Here is a 22509-nt window from a genome sequence, read left to right as displayed (position 1 = left end):
TAGGACTTCTTGATGCTTTTCAATAGAAATGAATGAATAGAAATGAAATTTAATAAGAAATTTTATACTTTTAATTTTAAAATCTTGATTCCTCATAACTATTTTTAATATCAAAAGAATAAACCTTATTTAAGTATATAATTTATTATTTTCTAATGTGTAATTATACATTAGATTTAATCATATTTGAAAATAAGAAATAATACATTTTAATCATGAAACGGATGCGAGACAAATAAAAATATGTTATATCATGGCAGAAAAGAGACAAATAAAGAAATAATAGTTTTATTGGCACATTTATAAAATTTTTTATTTTACATACTCTCTTCCAGACTTATAAAATAAACATAAAAATGGGAATAAAATGAGAATAGTACATATAATCTGGAGCAAACTCAAAATTTATTTATCCATAAGATTGCAAAAATCTAAATTTAAATTTTATTTTATTAATTTATTTTTTTTTTTTTTAAAAAGAATGTTTTATGTTTAGTTTTAGTATAGATCATTATATGGTAGTTCAAAAAATTAAAAGGAAAATAATAGCATAATAATTTAATAATATTTTTTTTGTTACCAGATTTGTACAAAAATATATTACAAGGAGGAAATATTGATTGGATAATTATAGGGAAAAATAACATATTCTAAGAAAATAGAGAAGATTCTTTAATATGGACGAACTACATTGAATATTAATTAAAAAGTTGTCTCCTTATTATTTTTCAAAATATACACACTCGCAAATAATGGCAGATTTTTAGGTTGGTTAGCTTCGTGGAAAAAATTCAAATGTCCGGGTTATATATATATATATATGTAATTAATATTTACCAAAATTTATACTAACTTTATACGTAAATTTATCAAAACATAATATATTTGAAGAAGAAATTTTTTTTTAGCATTTTTATGCATATCTTTATTGAATATTAGTCTTACTTCAAAGCACCTAGTTTTCTTTTTTTCTGTTTTTGCAAACGAAACTACTTTTTCATTTACATTACACACATAGTCAAATGAAAAATCAATTAATTTTCAAAAATTAACAATATTGCTCAAATGTTTTAAAAAATTAAAAAATTTTATACAATTTTCCCAATTTTTAAAATTGCAAGTTTCAGCAACATTTTAAAAGATCATTATCAGCACAATATTTACTACCGTAAATCTGTGCAATAAATCTGATCGAATCTATTAAAACGATTTCTACGGTTATGTGCAAAACCGAAAAAAAATATACATATATATATATATATATATATCGAATGCACGCATGTAACGCGTAAACGCTTTGAAAGGTTTAATAATTTTCAAAACGCCCTATTTTATAAAGTAAATTAGGCTGATACTAAAAAAAAACTATTACCTTAACAGAACTAGGATTCAAATAACATGCAAACACCAAAAAAGCATGTACGTAAAAAAGTTTTTGTTTTAAAAATTACAGTCTTTTTGTCAAAAAATGCACATTAATTTATAAAAATTGTAGTCAAAGATAAATATTTTTCAGAGTGTTATTTGAAAATTTTATTCAAGCAATAAATTATTTTTCAACACTTTTGGCAATCTTTGGGTAATGTGACGCATTAAAATTAAATTACAATATTTAATAACAAATTATAAAATAGTAAAAAAAAAATATGTAAGGCAACAGCATAAGATAACACGAAAACAATTCATCTGTATTCGAAAGATTCATAACATATTTAGCATGAACATACAAAACTTAAAATGGCTAACAATGAATTAAATTCCTTTTTTATTAATATAATCTAATGTATCGGAGTTTTTTTGCCTTCAAGTATGTATATTTATGAAATTTTACTCATATGATCGTAAGCTATCGTTAAGAATAAATAAGCTTCAAATGCCAATCCACATTGTTATGAATTTTTCTTTATTTTAAAAGTATAACTAAAGCTTTTTTGCTATTTTTTTTAAATAATACAAATGTTAACTCTTAATGACATCTTATATTTGTTTATATATACATTTAAATACGACAAATGATGTTTAAATTTGTTTTATTTCACGTCTAAGAGTTTTGCAAAAGTACGAATATATTGCTAGTTTCATATTCTAAATTTTGCTAACAATAAACAATACCTTAAACAATATAATTCTTAAATACAACTTATTTCATTATTTAGTTAAAAAGCTTATTATTAAGTCTGCAAAAAGGAATATTAAAACATGAATGCTAAATAACACTTACTCGACTATTAACGGTTATTTGATAACTGTCTCGTTTGATGGAATTAATCCATTTTTTTTTAATTTCCTCACATTTTGGAAACCTAAATACGGATACTTTAGGCCCATTTTTGTAGTTCCCTTTACATCTTGGAACTACACACGTAAGGGGCATTGTTAAAAGCTGTAAAATAATGCAACATATATTTTTTTGAAATCGTTTAAAACCGCACACCCGGCGAGCAAACGATGCTGCTATTTAATGAAGAACAAATATTTGAAATTGGCGGCTAATCGCATATCCCCACAGTATGTGACGTCACTAAAAGACCTTGATGATCTCAGCGGCCTTATTTCTCGGTGGCTATGAACCAGTTCGACGGCGATCGCTGGCAGCAGCTACAACGCTAAAGGAAAGAAATGGGAAAAGATTTAACCGTCACAATCATGCCTTGCCCTCTGCGCCGATTTCCTACGCAGAGAGCTGCTATATATTTAATTTTTTATCGTTTTCTAAAGAGTTTCAGATAAAATTGATTTTATATATTTTATATATTATATATACTGGTAAATAAAAAAAAGAAAGATTTATATTTGTTTTCACTGATTTTTATTTGTAGAAAAAAAACATTATATTACGTTTTATGAATGACAATGCAAGGAAAACACAGTAAATTGTTAATGATGTAGGATTCACTCTTATTGCCAGAACTTGAATAATGTTACGATATTTCATAGTATCTTTTTGGTTATAATTGCCTCAAAGAAAGAGAATTCTCAAAATATTCTAGATTACCGTAAGATTTTAACAATTTTAAACTTGTGGCCTTTAAAATTTATGCACGTTGCTCGCCGTTCCACTTAAGATCTTACTGCAGATAAGATCGATACCATATCATATGGTACCATATCAGCAATAATATACTTCAGGTAGTGAAATGATATATTGCTGTCCTGTAACTTCTGTCTCAAAAGTTTTTTTTTTCGAAGTGGACAATTGTTAATGTATATTATAAACCTCCACCTTCTTTATAAATTCGTACATTCAGACAAACAAATAAAAACTAAAAAAAAAAGGCATTTAAAAAAACATCTGTATTTTTCCGAACAATATTAGTGTTAAATTTAAAATCTCCACACCCGAATTAGGCAAGATCAAGTATTTGTATAGAACAGTGGCTCCCAACCTTTTGTGGACCTTTGCCCCCTTCTTGGGGTTGGCTGACACTCCTCGTCCATTTCTCTTTTTGCTCAAAAACCATTTATTGCTGCTTGTGAGTAACCAAACGCTAAGTTATATTTGATTTTAGTTGAAATTGTAATGCAAATAAGGAGGCAATTTTATCCTGCCATTTTCATTTTTTAAAAAAATATTGTGCATCTTTTTTTTTTAAAAAAGAAATGATATTTAAAAAGGAATAATCAAAACAAAAGCACATTTTTTAAAATTCATATTTTAATGTAATCAAGAAAAAATTAAAGCGTTAGCAACTAAAAATTGGAAAAAAATTGAAGAGGGAGAAAGTACATTTTTACCACTTCAATGACTGCCCTGTGCTTGGTGTATTTCTGTTAAAGCTTGAATGTCAGGTTTTATGTTCATCATTTTTAAACGCAGGTCTCCTTTGAAGCAAATGTTCAACCTATTTTTTTTGCTTTGTGAGGAGCTGGACGACAGAACTAAATCCTCTCTCCACTGAATATGCTGACACTAACGAGATGAGAAGCGGCTCAGTTAGTTTCCACAATTGTGGATAAGTGTCCATAAGCTTTACCCAAGATAAAACTCGTAACCGTATTTTTTAAAGACGACTTTAGCATACTTCAAATCTAAAAACTCAGTCTGCAAAGAGGAAGTGAGCTTATCCACAACATCAAATTAGAAAGGATCGAAAATCCAATCCGGAGTTTCTAATTTCATCAAATCTTTAAATCTTGATTCCATATCAGTTTTTAACTGATCAAAGAGATCAGTAAAAATTAAGATTTTATTTTCAAGAATCTCGATATCTGCCATTAAACACTTTCTAAGAGTTGGAAATTGCATTAGCTCTTTGCGACCAATGTTTGACTTGAAAATATCAAACTTGGAGATGAATGAAGATACGATTCCCATAGCCTTGATAATGTTCACTTTATTTCTTTGAAGTTTTACGTTGATTTGGTACATTTTTACAAAAATATCCATGAGGTACGCAGTTTTGATATCCCTAGAGATCCTGGTATTCTGACTGCACTGTACGCTGACGATACAGCTATTGCCACACAAAGCAAGTATATCAGCGATATCAACAGGAATATTATTTATCATCTCCTCACCATCATTGACTACTTCCAAAATTGGAAACTTGCCCTGCATATCGACAAAACTTAAGCGGTGCTATTCACCAGAAAAAGGACCTACAAGAAGGATGTTATCATTGATAACAACTTCTCTTTCAAATGGGAAGCGAAGGCCATGTCATTATGGATAAAACCCTGACAATCAAATATCATTTTAAAAACATTAAGTATAAATTCATAGCTGCAAAATGTGCACTTTTTCCTATTCTAAAAAAGAACTCTCCCCTCAGCACTAATAACAGGATTCTAATTTTTAAAATGCTTCCCACCCCCACCCCTCCCTATTAACATATGCAGCACCCGCCTTCGGGGGGGGGGGCTGCAAAGACAAATCTTAAACTCTTACAGAGAGCTTATAACAAAACCCTCCGCAATATCACAAATTCAACCTGGTATTTCTGGAATAAAAATATCCGTAATGACACCTGTACGCCTAGCCTTCTTGACTTATACAAAAATAGTTCTCTTAAGTATTTTCTTAAGAGCACTGGACACTTCAACCCCCTTATTTGGTCTTCCTCTAACTACGACCCAGATGACCCTAAGTGCAGGAGACGGCCTAAGGCAATTCTCCATTACTATAATAATCGCCAAGACAACGTTTGAGTCGTATTGCTGATTTTTCTATCCCCCTGACTGGCTCCTCATCTCCTTTATCATCATTACCCCTTTTCCACCTTCTTGGGTTGGCCCAATCCTTCGCGGAAATACTGCGGCTCATTTTGATTCAATTTACAAATTCAACTACTAACAATGCTAATCACTAACTGCTTATTTGTCAATAATTTTAAATAAAAAATAAATAATGATTTATAATAAATAATTTAAATTTTTTTTTCATCGTTGCTTATGTTACTTCCTGTCTGTGTTATCCCTGTTTTATCTTCTTTTCCACAATTTTATTTAACTGCTAACATTAAGTTCACTAACCCAAATAATTTTAATATCAATGGCCTCTGATTCAGTTTGTAATCATATAATTTACGGAGGTGGCCTTTTCGACTAGGCACTACGGTGCACCAATTATTAGTTTCCGCAACATTCTACTTGTTACTCAATTAAAAAGTAGGCGTAACTGTCCTTCTCCAACGAATTTTACTACATAATTTACAACCACTTTATCATAACAATTCCAGAAAGCGAAGCAGTTGGCCTCGCCAGAGGGTGACATTTTCGGAAGAACGGTGGGAGAAACAACTGCCACTTTCGATTGCTGTACTGCTGTTTGCTCGTAATACTGCGCGAATTGATGAAACGAAAATTGCTCATTTCCCTGACCGTTAAAGGGTTAACGATAATACAATGCGAGATATGAGAGTTCAATTTTCTTTTTATTTATTTTAATTGTTATATGTGAATATATTAAATTGTCATTCATAAAATTTTCAATATCTTCTCAATAAACAACGAAGAATACAGGGATACCAACAGCTCCGCTTTCTGCGAATGTTTTAATAAATTGATAACACATTAGATAGAAAAACTTAAGGAATTAAAATAATTAAACCCACTCTGTAAAGAGTAACCAAGAAATAAATAGAGTAAAAATGCGTTTCATATGATACTTTGAATTTTTTTTTTTAGTATGATTTTTGTGGAAAAATACTTAAAATGAAATATACGAAATTAAAAATAACATAAATTTCGTTACTTCAAGAAAATTTATTTTTGCAAAATGAATCAAGAAAATCATTCTCTTCTTATTGATAATTTCAGATAAGATTGATAATCAATTGTTGGGACTAGGATGCCCCTAAGGGCACCCCAAGTCACAAGGAAAAAAATGAAAGTGAATGAGTGCTCCCAACGGACAGTTAGGAGCATGGGAAGAGATTGAGGATAGGGAATTTTTTGAAAGATAACATCACCAAAACTAAATCAAACCCCCATAACCAATATCAGGTATGAAAAATTTTGGCAATTGCGAATGGCCGAAAAGACTGTTAGAATTAGTAAAACCATGTAACGAAAACATTTCTGCCTTAAGATTAAAGAATAAAGGTTTATAGATTTTTGTTTTCAATTCAGTTAGTTAATGATTCTGGTTTGGCATTAAAAACTCTTTTTGTGGTACGGTGATGCCAAACCGGTTGGCACACGGAAAAGAAGTAGGCCTAATTTGAGATGGACAGATGGCCTAGAAAAAGACCTCTTGGTCATAAAAACCAAAAACAGGAAAACACTAGCAGGAAAAATGTTAGCCTGGAATAAACTTCGAGAGAAGGCCAAGGCCCACCCAGGGATGTCGAGCCATTGATGATGATGATAAATTAATGAATCTACATTACAACGAAAGGGATAAAATATTTTATATTCTCTTTTTTTTATAGTGTGATAAGAAATGAAATAATTTCTTTAATTTAATTAAAATTCGATTAAAAATGATTAAAAAATATAAGTTAAGCAATTAGTGGAATTTTGAAAGTTAGTTAATATGAAATGCCTATTGTAACATCCACAGCATCAGTAGATTGGTAAATGTATTAAAACAATCCCAATAATTTTTTCAATGTTTACAATATTTTACATAGTGGAGAAATGCATAGAGACTTTCTTACTACGATAACTATATATTTTTAAACCATTTACGTACAAAAGATGTTATTTTTTTTATATGTATGAACTACTACAGTAAGTCTGAAAATTACACATATTGTATTTTTAAAATTGAATTGACGACTATTTGTAACGCCTACTTTTGCTTGCGTCAAGTGCTTTAATTGTCCCTGATTTAAGGTTCAGGAACTTAAAAATTTATATTTCGTTGAAATTAGAAAAAAAATTAATTTCCACACTGTTTGTTACAAATTAACACTGGGAGTCAAATTTCCCTGACCCGAATTAGATAAGATCATGTATTTGCATAAATGCAATAAATTTTCTCTAGAGTGTAATTATTTTATTGTAAGCATTGCAAGTATAAGAAAACATTACTACCAGTAAATAAAACAAAAGAATTTTATCATATTTTCTATTTTTCATTCCTCATTATGAAAAAAAATTTGTTAACGCTTGTTAACGCTCAAGCGTCCTACTTAAGTAGTTATGACGCTTGAGTTGCGTGTTAAGAAAAGGCTTTCAAGAGAATGTTGTCTTTAGATCTATCTTAATAACCACTCCAGGAAACTCGAAGCATCCGCCCAGCCAATATATCAGCGTATTATAACCTAAGAATTTCCTTGCTAATATTTCGGCTAAATTATATTAACTATAAATAATTTGAAACTACTTTACAAAAGCTGTTTTCATAGAGAAAGTTTTTCAACCAAGGAGAGGTACTCGCCGTTAATAACGATAATACAATGTAAAAGGTTAAATATTTTTATTTTATTTTAATTGCTATATTTAAAAATGTTATATTGTTACTCATAAAATATCCAATATTTTCAACCAGGAACACAGAGATGCAAACTGCTTCTCTTTTAACCCTTTGACGGTTAATGAAATGACCAGTTTTCGATTCATTAATTCGCGCAGTATTACGAGCAAACAGTAGTCGAAAGTGGCAGCTGTTTTCCCTCGCCGTTCTTTCGAAAATATCACCCTTCTCAGGAAATGCCAACTGCTCCGCTTTCTGGAATTGCTATAAAGTGGTAGCAAATTAGGCAGTAAAATTCGTTGGAGAAGGACAGTTACGCCTACTTTTAAATAGAGTAAGCTGTAGACTGTTGCTTTAACGTTGCATTTTAAATGATACTTATAATATTTGATATTTAGTGGTAAAAATATTACTTAAAAGAAAAAATACTAAACTGAAAGTAACTTGAATCTCGCTACCACTTGAAAATACTATTTTACAAAACAGAGCCAGTTGGTATCGCCTTTATAAATACAACTTATGTAAAACTTTATGAAGCATTAAAATACAGTAATTACTTAAATACTCAGAGCAAAGTCTTCTTCAGACTCGAAACTTTATAAGCTTTCTGTATCATAATCATCATCATAATTATCTTAACTTTCGCTTTTTAGCCATTTTACTTTACAAACACCCTAAAAAAACGCGCCAAAATACATCTAAAAGGAGCAAGGTAAAAAAATAAATTCCCCTTTCATTCTAAGAAGAAATTCTTGGAACTCGTACTGCCATCTGTGGTAGTAAAACTAACTACGTTTCGCGAGTAGGATTCGTTTACAACATAGTCAATGCAGAATAATAATGGCGAACGAGCTCAGCTCGTCAGCGCGCATTGGGAAGAAATTTCACTACGCGAGTAGTGCTCGTTACTAACCATTACGGTCGAAATCTTGCTCCCGAGCTGAACTCGTTTGCGCGCATTATGAAGCGCGATTCGATTGCGAGGCGAACTCGTTCATAATCGTCAAAGGGTTAATGGAACACATTAAATGGAAAATATGTAAGAATAATTACGCCCACCCTTTAAAAGAGTAATCGTGAAATAAATGCATTAAAGTTGCATTTTATATGATGCTTTACGTCTTTGATATGATTTTTGAGGAAAAATTATTCAAAATGAAAAATACTTCACTAAAAATGGCATAAATTTCGTTACAATAAGAAAAGATGTTCTTACAAAACAGAGCAAGTTGACATTTCTGGGAATAGTAGATTTGTGTAAAAGATAGCGTTTCACTGTTAATGTATTAAATATAAGGAATCAAAATGTTGTCCATTTAAATCATTCAACAGAGTTCAATGAAAACAATTTTCATATTTTATTTTAATCATGATCCGAACATAGCATCAACTGCATGTTTAATATATAGTCAAACATTCCCAAAAAATTTTTCATTGCTCACAGCATTTTCTTTAGTGGAATAATGAATAGAGACTTTTTTATTCGATGTCCTAAGATTTTTAAACCATTTAAGTACAAAAAATGCAGTTTTTTTTCTTAAATGTGAACTACTTCTTAAGAAGAGCATCATATTATATTCAATTTCAAACCACATTTTTTAAAAATTCTTTCGAGTGAATGCTAAATGTCTCCATTTCTGTTGTACGCAGGGTGGGTAAGGAAGAAATTGATAATATATTTCAATTATAGACGCGATATTTTAACGTCATATGTTTTTAAATATCCAACCAAAAAGCTAAACAAAAAATAATTTTGATATACATGTGTATTTTCCCGAACGAAATTAGTGTTAAATTTACTATACACACAAACGAAATAGAAAAGATAAAGTAATTGGTATGTAAATGAAAAAGGAAGAAAAAAACATATCCTGATAATTTTCTATATTTATTTAAGTTCAACCACAAATCCTTTTTTGTTGTAATTGAAGGGACTTAGTCAAAATGCAAGATCTCTAAAAATATTTCAATAATCTCAAAAGAAGAATAATTTATTTTATATTATTTTAAACTATATTTTACTCTGAAAATAAATCCCTCTAAATATTAATCTTCTTTTATGAGGTAAACAGTGTGCGTGAAAATTACACAGTCCTATTGTCTTTTTAAAATTGAATTGCCAGCAATCTGCAACACCTACTTTTGCCTGGGTCAAGTGCTTTAATCGTCCTTGTTTGGGGCCGGGATAGCCTGGTCGGTAGGGCGCTGGGCCCATATCCAAGAGGTCGTGGGTTCGATCCTCGCCGGCCGAAGACTCCCCGTGTAGTAAATGGTGACTGATGCACGTTAAATCTGTCGAGTCTCAAAGTCCTCCATGTTCCCACAACAAATCAATACCTCTGGGGGTACTGATCCAGGAGTTTCCTTGTCTTCTGGATTGGTTCAAAAATTACAAGGCTACGGAGTTGAACGTAAGTAGTCGTAAACCCATGAAATTGGGTCGGCTGTTCAACGACGGTTATAAAATAAAAATAAAATAAAATCGTCCTTGTTTGAAGGAGGTTTAGAAACTTATATTTCGTTAAAATTAGGAAAAAAGATTAGTTTTCACACCGTTTGATACAAGATTGATTTGGGTGTGGGGACACAATCACCACACCCAAATTAGGTCCAAAATTTGCATCAATGCAATAAATTTGTTCCCGAGTGTAATCATTTGTGTAAACTTTGTGAATTCAAGAAAACCATTTTACCAGTAATTTAAAACAAAAATAATTTTTGAGTTTTCGGTATCCTATCTGAACTATTGTATCTGTTCTGTTTTTGATCGCTTCACAACATCATACCTACCAACTTTTAATCCCTTCCATTATTATTTTTCCCAGTGGTATTAAAATGGAATTAAAACTTCAATTTTAAGCAAACAAATACGTTGTATTTGAGAAAACTTAACTTGACAACCTTGACAGTAACGCATGTTAATACATGTGCTTAATCTTTGTAAGAATAGTGGTGATAAATATCATTTAAAAATTAAGATAATAAAAGAAAAAATAGTATGTAATTACTACCACTTTAAATATGAAAGTAAAATCTTCCGGAAGAGTTGGCAGATATGCAATATTAGCACTCGGTCATCCAACCGGCCTGTAGTTCTGTCTGATGACTGAGTTCAGGAGAAAGGTGATAGAGATCCGCCATCATCTGTCTTTGTTGAAGCTCTTGGCTAATTGGCTATATCGCTCGCTACTCAAAAGAATCTAGATTCACACACTTTTGGGGACTTGATCGTAATATTACTTCACAATAAACAGTTGTCCGGTAAAAACAAAAAAATTATCAAGAATTTACATAAATGAAAAAATAGTTCCACCGTAAATTATTTACTGACGCTCTTTGCAATTTAGTAAATATATAGTAGGCGTTATTTTTTATAGTATAATTATTTAGTATTCTGCAAAGTCAGATCTACTTTTCTTAGTATGTTTACTTTTTAAGTGAAATGGACCAAAATAAATAAAAACTGTTTGAGATCATGTCATAGATTTCTCATGAAATTTTTTTCAATAAAAGCTCGAAGAATATTTGCTAAATAATTTTTTTTAGATTTAAATTTGGGAGCAATTTCGAAATTTGGCAAATGGTGGTGTGAATGTTAAAAATGTCAATATTTTGTTAATGTTTGAGGCATTATTCTTAATTGTATGTCTCATAGCAAAAAAAAAGTGAAGACGGTGTTATTACACCATTAAAAATGCTTAAAATATTACTATACATATTTAAAAAGTTTCATTGAATTTTGTGGGGGGGGGGATTTATTCGGCAAATTGCCAGAGATTTTTACTGTTAAGGAACAACGATCATTTTTTTTTCCTCATAATGTTAAATATAATCCCTTTCAACATAGGAAATATCAAGTGGGTGCTTTTGCTGTCTTTAAAAAGTTTTTTTGCAATTTTATTTCCACAATTTTTAAAGCACAAATACGACATTTCTTGCCCTGAGTTTTTCACGTATTTGTAAATGCAATATTCTTCAATGGTAAGAAAATGAAAAGGATATTTATTTACTTTTGATAAGTTAAAAAAAAACAATATATCTATAGTAATTCTTAGTAAAAATATTTTAATTTTTTTATAACACGAAAGTAAAGTTTCTTGACCATAATTATTTTTCACATAATACTTAATGTTATACTATTGAGCATAAGAGAACTCTAAAAAGATTTTTTTATTGGTTTTTATTATGATTGGTATTTTATTGGTTTTTATTTTATATGTTTTTATTACTTTAAAGTACAGGAATTGTTGGAATTATATGAGACTAATTCGAAAAAAAAATTTAATTTTAAATATTTTAATATATATATATATATATATATATATATATATATATATATATATATATATATATATATATATATATATATATATATATATATATATATATATATATATATATATATATATATATTGGTCAAAATATCAATAATTAACCTCTAAATATCAATCTTCTCCTATGTCAAAAATAAGGTGTGGAAAAATTGCACAATTCTATTGTCTTTTTTAAATTTATTAGACAACAATCTGTGAATATGGACATTTATCTCTGGACTGTAAATCTCGACTCCTGAATCAGTTTTATTAGTTGTCCCAGTATGAAAAAAGTAAAGAAAATTAAACATTCGTAATTTGCTAAAAATTAGAAAATGTTAAATATGTTTAGTTCGCACAACGCTTCATACAAGATAATAACGGGGGACAATTTTGTTTTGTTGTTGCAAGAGATTTTTTAACGTATCTTATATCTTTTCGCATCAGTGATTTCAAATATGCTGTAGGCTTTACAGTACAAACCACAGCTCTTATACAATCAAATTATATAAATCCCGCTCATTTGAAATTTATTCGAGTGAATGCCAAGTATCCCCATTTTTCTAGTACTTAGGGTGTGGAAGAAAGAAGGCGATAATATATTTCAGCTTATGATGCGATACGTTAAGGTCATATGTTTTTTTGTCTTAAGTGTTCCTTTAAAAGGAGTAGACAAAACAATATGTAGATAAATCTATACGTTCTCTGTATATTTGCACATTCAGCCGAAAAATTAAACTTAAAATCATTATGAAAAACATCTGCACTTTTGCAAACAAAATTAGTGTTTAATTTTAAATCTGTACACCTGAATTAGTACTTGTACTAATTCGAAATTGTATAAAATAGTACTTGATCAAGTACAGACGGAAATCCTGCGGCCCACCGGCAGGAAAATTAAAGTTCTCTTCCGGGGACTTGATACAGATACCGAGATTTCCAGTCTCGAAAAAGAACTTTCTACTATTGGATACCAACCAATAAGAATAGAACAACTGAAGAAGAGGCGTGGCCTTGAGTACAAGCTCCTCCCCCTCTTCCTGACCATCCTCCCAGATGATCCCAAGCATAGGGAAATCTTCCATACGGACAGACTGCTCGGCACACCCGTGCGAGCTGAAAGATTTCGCGGTGGACGTCGCGAGATTCAGTGCTACAAGTGTCAAGGCTTCGGCCACACACAGAAAGACTGCACCGGACAAGTTGCGTGCATGAAATGTGCAGGAGCACATTGGACATATCTTTGCAGTAAGCCAATCAGCGAGCCTCCAACCTGCTACAACTGCCACGGCGATCACCCGGCCTGTTTTTCAGGCTGCGGTGCCAGAAAAAGGAGGAAAACACCACCCAAGAACAGGCAACACAGGAGTGCTGCCGACTCTGCCTCTAGATTTCTTCGAATCGTCAAGGAGTTACAAGAACTACTGAAGGACTCTGAATTAGTCAACCTGATACAATCCCTTCTCCCATCAACCAAGGACTAGAGTGGAGAAATTACATGATGAAATCACAGATTTTTTCTGTGATACATATCATCACGTCATTTAGTCACAGTCGCCTTAGGGCAAATTCTAATCCGATGAAGGAGTGAGATGCCCGCTTGCGCGGGCAGGTACTCCGCATCACTTCATATCAAGTCAAGTCAAGAGACCGTCAAAATTTTCATAAATATTATATCTTATTTTACGCTCAGTTGTCCTACTATCTACGTAGTCAAGACGGCTGAGCTTCATCTATGTCATTAATTTAATTTTTTCGTAATGGATTGGGCTGTCACGCTCACCCTCTTTTGGTGATTTTAACCAACGCCTCCTCCTATAACTGAAAGTCTCCACACGGTTTTTTATAGATAGTCCGATCAGCCCACTATGAAGAAGGATATCCACTTTCCGAAAGAGTCACATAATACAAAAACTAGTTAAAATAAGAAATATATTACTAAAAATTTGGTTTTTTTGTGAATGTTATTGATTTGCCTTATTGCCATTGTCAACCACTACAGATTCAATTCTCAAATATATATGATACATTTCTGTCAATTACTTTTAAAATAGAAACTGGATTCATGCGCACAACTGGTTCGCTTTTTAAATAATCTGCGCGGAATACTTATAAAAGACCGTGTGGAGGCTTTTTGATGTAGGAGGTGATGTTTTAACACTTAACCATTCTGGAATCGCAAAAATTAGAGATCCGCCCACTTTATATCTTTTCAGTCTTGAATGTAGAGCTGTTCTCTATCGAAAAACTCACCAAAAGAGGACGGACACATTAATACAAAGTGATTTGTAAAGATTATATGTTTTCTAGTCTAGAGTTATTTTCTTGCACCCGAATTACGTTAGATCAAGTATTTTGTATAAATACAACAAAAAAAATTGTTGCGCAGTGTAGTTTCTTTGCAATTCAGTAAAGATTTTAAAAGAAAGTAGGCGTTACGCTCCTTAGTGTAATCATCTACTGCTCTGAAATAGTAAGCGTTTTGTTTCATAGTATAGGCTCACTCCAAGTGAAATACAAGCGCATTGATATCATGACACAGATTTTCTTATACATCTTTTGTAGAAAAGTTCTTCAAAAAAAATATTATATTGATTTTTTCAAAATTTCTGCATCACGATTAGGGAGCCATTTAAATTCAAAATAATTCAAGTTTTTTTTTTTTTTTTTTTCACAGCACAAAAGCAAAGTTTCTTGCCCCATTTTTTGTTCATTTTTTTTTTGTAATGATAAATATAATTTTTTTAATAAGATAAATTAAGTACTTTAAGAGTTTATCATATTAACAATAAAAATCTTTCTGAATATACCAATTTTACAAGAAAGCAATAATTTAAATATTAAATATTCATTTGAATAAACATCAGCGTATCAGATATCATGTATATACTCGTAATTATTAATAATTTATTATCAGCATAATTCGAGAGGATTATGAGTTTTTTAAACTTCCGGGGGGAGGGGAGTAGATAGAAATTTATAATTATCTTTAAATCATTTGAATGAAGATAAATATAGTAAAGGCGCCCCTAAAATCGAAACTTACATTAATAGCGATTCGAAGAAAATATTTTGTAATAACTTGGTGTAATTCAGTCTTTGCGATATTTTTTTTATTCATTTATTTTAAAATTTAACTAAACCCTTTCTATGGCCGTTGTAAGTATACTTATCGCAAATTTTAAAAGCCCAGTATAAAATATTTTACTACTTTTAATTTGGTTTCTCCATTTATTAATATTTTCAGCTCTGGTGAAGTAAGTTTGAATAAAATGTGTGACCAAATTCCAGTTTTTAGAAAGCATTTTAAAAATTATAGTAAGTCTATCTTTTTCGTCTTTTTTTTCCAGATTGTCGTAATAATAAAAATAATTTTATAAATGAAAAAAAAATGAATTTAGTAATTTCCTCATCTTTCTATTTTAGTAACATCTATTAACCCTTTCGGGCCGACTGTCACAAATACGTGACAGCATAAAACCGTTTAAATCAGGGTAAAAATATAAAACTGGTAATCAAAGTATTTCTTTAGCAGTTTATTTGTGGGCGGGGTTATAATTGTCTGATTTATTTAATTCACCATTACTTTAGTTCAAAATAAAATTATTTAGTTATACTTTGAATTAACATTGATTATATATATGATTAAACTAACAATAATTAAAGTAACAGCAAAGTAAGTCTGTCAAATTAGCAACGACTACATTTAAGTTACCGTTTTTTATTTAATTACAACTTGATTCTGATTTTGTACGAAAGCTTTTCTGAATCACCCGTCCCCAAGGGGTTAAGGCATACCTGCCAACTTTACCTAATGACATTAAACACGCACAAACAATTAACATAGTTAACGAAAACATTGCTAATTTTCTCTCTAATAACAATACTACACCTTCCCCCCCTACCACACCCTCAGAGGTTAGTAGCTTTATCGATAAATTGAAAAACAACAAAGCTCCAGGCATTGACGGAATTAATAATAAAATGTTAAAATCTCTCCCTATTAATTATCTCTTCAGGATCACAATTATCATTAATGCTATTCTCACACTCTGTCATTTTCCCAAGGCATGGAAAAATGCAGCTATTATACCTATTCCAAAACCTAAACAAAACCACTCCCTGCCTATTAATTACAGACCCATTAGCCTCCTTCCGACCATTAGCAAAATTGCTGAGGCAGTCATACTTTGCAGAATTAATAAATTCTTAGATGACAACAAAATTCTTATACCTCAACAACATGGTTTCCGTCGATATCACTCTACAGTACATCAACTTTTAGGAGTCGGGAAACCATCACTGATAATTTAACACAACACAACTCCATTGGAGCAATTTCTATTGATATTGCAAAAGCCTTTGATCGGGTGTGGATTAAATTTTTCGCGTAAACTGTCACAAATACGTGACAGCATAAAACCGTATCAATCAGGGTAAAAATATAAAACTGGTAATCAAAGTATTTCCTTAGCAGTATATTTGTGGGCGGAGTTATAATTGTTTGATTTATTTAAGTCACCATTGCTTTAGTTCAAAATAAAATTATTTGGTTATACTTCGAATTAACATTGATTATATATATGATTAAACTAACAATAATTGAAGTTAAAGCTAAGTAAGTCTGTCAAATCAGCAACGACTACATTTAAGTTACCGTTTTTTATTTAATTACAACTTGATTCCGATTTTGCACGAATGCTTTTCTGAATCACCCGTCCCCAAGGGGTTAAGGGGCTCATTCATAAACTAATCACACTCAATTTCCCACACAACTTTATTAAATTAATTATCTCATATTTACTCAATAGAACATTCCAAGTTAAAATTGAAAAATCCTTATCCAATATTAAAAACATCTCTGCAGGTGTTCCTCAAGGTTCCAAACTTGGACCAACCCTTTTTCTCATTTATGTTAATGACATCCCTATCTCCCCCCACACTGATATTCACCTTTTTGCAGATGATACCTTCATTCTTGCACATCACCAAAATATTGATAACTTATCTAACTATCTTAATATGCACCTTGAAATTCTCGAAAACTGGTTCAATAAATGGAGAATCAAAATTAATGCCGATAAAAGTACATCTATTCTCTTCACCTACAAAAGGATTATTCCCAACAACTACCCAACATTATTCAACACCACACTGCCCTGGTCTGATACATGTAAATATTTAGGTATTACCTTCGATCCTAAACTAACTTGGAATAAACACATTAAAATTATTTCTGATAAATTTAGAGCCACTAAATCAATTCTTTATCCCCTTTTATCTCGCAATTCTAAATTATCCCTAGAGAACAAAATTATTATTTACAAAGCCTATTTACGCCCACTCCTCACTTACGCATCCCCCCTGTGGAGTTACACTCATAAGACCAAAATTAATAAACTTGAATCCTTACAAAATCAAATTATTAAACTAATCACCAATTCACCCTGGTATGTTAGAGGTGATAAAATTCGGCAAGAACTCCAAATTCCCACCATTAGGACATCATTCGCTAAAAATTGTAATAATCTTTATAAAAAAATCCACCGTACTAACAATGATATTATTCAAAATTTATCTATTTACGATCCCCATGATCCCGCTAATAAATACAGACCCCGCGCTATTCTGAGATTTCAGAACCCCAGACCCCCTGATCCATGATCCTTTCTTATTTTTTTTTTTTTTTTTCTTAAATTTATTACAACTTTTTGTACTCATTTTAACATTACTCTTCTCCCCTCATTTTCACCGCTAGGGCGACATCATCGCCGCCGCTATTATTAGCCACACCCCCTTAGGGAGTGGCTTAGTTCCATTCCATTCTTAGCCGTCAAGTGGCGACACCAAAGAGGAACTAATTTTCAGCCCTCTATCGGACTACACTAATTTACATTTATTTTTTAATTCACTAGGTTTTTCACTGTTATTTTTATATTTTTATTAAATATTAGGATTAATTACACCATTTTCATTCTTTTCACTCAATTGTTTTAACTTTTATTACACATTTTGCTTGCTGTTTAAACGTTGTTTAAACAATTTTTCCCCCATCTTCATCATGTTATTTCTAATTCATACTTTATGTTATCCAACATAAATATTTAAGTAATTTTTTTTATCCCTTTTTTCTATTAACTTTGCACCACTAATATGTGTAACTAATTTTGAGCCATGTTATCTTTCATTTGATATTACAGAGGATTAAGGGTCGTAGGACCCAGGTACCTCAATAAAACTAGGCAAAGAGCCCCCAATGACCTGCCAACTTTCACTCCTTCCGAGAATGGATTTTCTCAGAGTGGTTGTAAAACAATAACCGAAAACCAATCTGATTCAAAAATATATTTATATTTTTTTCCCGTTGAAATTTGCTTGCGTAAAGATTATTATGCTTTTATATATTTATTGTAATTATTTATATGTAGTGGTGGTCAGACTCATCTATAATTATCATTATATTTCAAAAAGTTAATTGGAATAACCTGAGTATTGCTACCACTTTAAATATGAAAATAAAATCTTCCGGAAGAGTTGGCAGGTATGTATTAACCCTTTCGCGCCGACTGTCACAAATACGTGACAGCAAAAAACCGTATCAATCAGGGTAAGAAGATAAAACTGGTAATCAAAGTATTTCTTTAGCAGTTTATTTGTGGGCGGAGTTATAATTTTTTGATTTATTTAATTCACCATTACTTTGTTCAAAATAAAACTATTTAGTTATACTTTGAATTAACATTGATTATATATGTGATTAAACTAACAATAATTAAAATAAAAGCAAAGTAAGTCTGTCAAATTAGCAACGACTACATATAAGTTACCGTTCTTTATTTAATTGCAACTTGATTCTGATTTTGTACGAATGCTTTTCTGAATCACCCGTCCCCAAGGGGTTAAGGGCATTAGTAACCATATTTACTATAACAAAGGGACATTAATTTTCATCTAATAAGAGAAATGAGGGTTTTTTTCTTACGTCAATTTCAATCCCAAAAAATAATTAGATATATCTTTACTAGAAATAAATAGCCCACTGAAGAGTTTAAATAAATTCAGATTATGTTTCCTACATTAGCGTATGAATTTCAATACTGAAGATACACGCATTAGAAAAGTGTTTTGTTGAGTTAGCCAAGTTTAGCCTGGAGAATAGGGGACTCTAACCCCCTGATAACACTGAAGATATTTTACGTCAGCAATGTCGTCGGTGCAAGCCGGATGTGGAATTCGAATCGAATAGCCATCGTTGGGATACGAACCCGGCTCACCTAATTGGAAGGCGAATGCTCTATCCCCTGAGCCATCACGTCTCTCTTTTCAATTTTTCTATACGTCATTGAACAATCGACCCAATTTTTGGGTTTACGACTACTATTGTTCAACTCCGTAACCTTGTAATTTTGAACCAATCCAGAAGACGAGGAATCTCCTGGAATTGAATGCAAAGCTATTGTTTCTAGACGAGAATGCAAATCTTATTACATCAAATACGCAAGCGTACGCTTGTGTGTTTAGGCGGAGCCAGTAGAAAAACAGGCTGTATAAGTGCTCGAAACTTAAGTCGTTTGCTAGCACGCCTCGGCGAATTTCCCTGGGTTGTTTTGCAGCAATAGGAAAAATTCAAATTGTTACAGTGAAAATGAGTAACAACCAACTTTTAGATCAGTGGTTTCCAACTTACATAAGGGCGGGGGCCGCAATTAAAAACACCAGTCAAATGGCGGGCCACAACTTTATCAAAATTTTATATAGGACTCTTTTATGTTAGAAAGAACATAAAATATTGCTGTCACATTTTTATCAAAGTTTTTAATCTTAAAAACAAAATAACAAGCACTACAAATAATGCTTGTTACGTATCATTTTAAATATTCTCTTAATCAGAAACTTAGAGACAAGATTTTTTTTTAAAATTTAATTCTGTGATAAATTAACATTTTTAGGAGTTATAGAAACAACATTAGGAACAGCATTATCTTTTCAGAACATTAGGAACTTATTAGGAATTATAGCAACAATAGCAAAATTCTCGAGCATCTGAAATTAATTTTTTTTTCTTCCTTTCTGCTCATGCGATATTCAATTTAAGGAATTTAGATAAAACATGATATTCATTCCCTCTTTTATGAGCTTTAAAATTTACAAATGTAAATAATTTCGTCTAAAATGAGTGGTTTCAAAAAGTTAAATCGGAGAATTTCTTCGATAAAATTTTTGATGCGCACATGCTAAATTATGTTCAAAAAATACAAAAATAAATAAAGAAAAGCAACATACTCTATTATTTTTGTATTTGAATAAATATTTTCTTGCATGTAAAGCCTGAGAAATAAATTATTTTGCGCCGTTGGTACGCTAAATTTCACAGAAATGAGAAGACGAGTTTTTTTTTAAACGAGTTAAGTATTTTAAACCCTTATAGATTTTTTACAAATATTATCCGCAAAAAAAAAAATGAAAACTAATATATTTTAGTACGCGGGTCACAAAAAAAGGCTTCGAGGGCCGGATGCGACCCGCGGGCCGCCAGTTGGAAACCCCTGGTTTAGATGATGGAGTAAGGTGGAGAATTGTGGGGAGGTTAGAAGCAGACCAATCTCAGATCAAGATTTGTAGAGAGTTCAATTTAACGCCCTGCGTTGCGTGTAACTTATGGAAACAGTTCCAGGATACTTGATTAATATCTTTTAATTCATTGTGTCAGTTCAGTTTTTCAAACAGTTCTCCTACTGAAGTTATAGTTATTCACTTAACTTATATTTTCTAAAAGGAATTCTGTTGCGCTAGGGCCCCCAATTCCCACATTTTTAACAGACCTCTTTAACTGTAATTTATAATAGTACATTAATTTTATTTGAAGAAAATTAATAATTGTAAAACGGTTAATAAGATTAGACCACTTTTCTAAATAATTTTGTCTTAAAATGCAGCGCAGAAATACATTATAATAATAATAAAAGAAACAATTATCTTAGTTTTAAACTCTTGAATGAAAAGCGCGATAATAGCAATACAGGAAAATAACTTTAAATTCGGAATAGAAAAAACTTTTTAGAAAAGTTTAACTTTTAAGTGTTTTTTATTAATTTTATGCTGATGGTAACCAACACAATGTGGTAATGAATGTTCAAAAACTAGATACTATCTTGTGATTTTCCAGTCAATAATAATGCAAGGACAAGAATGAAACACTGCGACATATTTAGTAGATCCTTATAAATAATATGAAATTACAATAATGCATTTTACTTTAACTACCACGATATATTAAAAAAAAGATAATCAAGCTTTTATTACCTCTGTGTCTGCCAAATTAAAATTTCCCTCCGCAAGATTGTTTGGAATTGGAAAGATAACGCTCTACGGTTCTTTCTCCCTATGTTAAAGATCGTGTGAGTAGGTGAATATAAAGTATGTTTAAGTTATGATGATGAGTGTGGATAAAACTGCCGCATACCTGCCAACTTTTAATCCCTTCCATTATCATTTTTCCCACTGGTATTAAAATGGAATTAAAATTTCAATTTTAAGCAAAAAAATAAGTTGTGTTTGCAAAAACTTAAGCTGACAGCCATGATAGTAACTTCATACTAATATATGTGCTTAATTTTTTAAGAATAGTGGTGATCAAAATCATTTAAAAATTAAGTTTATAAAAAAAAAATAGTATATATTTACTACCACTTTAAATATAAAAATAAAATTTTACGCCAAATGCGTAAAAGTTGGCAGTTATGCTGCCACTGTGATTATTTCGACATAAATTTAATCGATATTATCTATCATTCAATTCGATTATATTCGAATAATTAAATTTGGTATAAATTGGTTAAAAGTTTTTCATAAATAATCGATGTAATTAATTTTTAGTAAAGTTGTTTGATATCATAAATATTTTACGCAATCGATTAAATTAAGTAATCTCTTACTTAGAAATCCTTCTTATATTTAGTGAGATAGTTGTTATTGGCTATATCAACCATCGTCTACGAAAAGGTATTCCACCAGTTTTCAACGTTTTATGTAAGAAAAAAAAAGGAAAGAAATTTACCAATTTTCATTAATATCTACATATCTTTCAGTTAATTGCGTCAGTTCAGATTTTCTAATAAAGTTAAAATTATTCACTTAAAATATATTTTCTGAAAAGGATTCTGTTTGCTTACGCTAGGGCCACCACTTCACACGTCCGAATATTATCTATTAGTATTATAAATATTACAGAAGTATTTATTCTAAATAATGTTTTTTCAAAATAAAATTTGTATTGTTATAACATTATATTATTCTAACCAATTTGATGAGCTCACTACCGTAATTTAATATTTT

This window comes from Parasteatoda tepidariorum, chromosome 5 (assembly GCF_982258835.1).
Source record: "Parasteatoda tepidariorum strain Cologne lab strain chromosome 5, Ptep-v5.0, whole genome shotgun sequence".
Lineage (NCBI taxonomy): Eukaryota > Metazoa > Arthropoda > Arachnida > Araneae > Theridiidae > Parasteatoda > Parasteatoda tepidariorum.
This window is presented reverse-complemented; position numbering follows the sequence as displayed.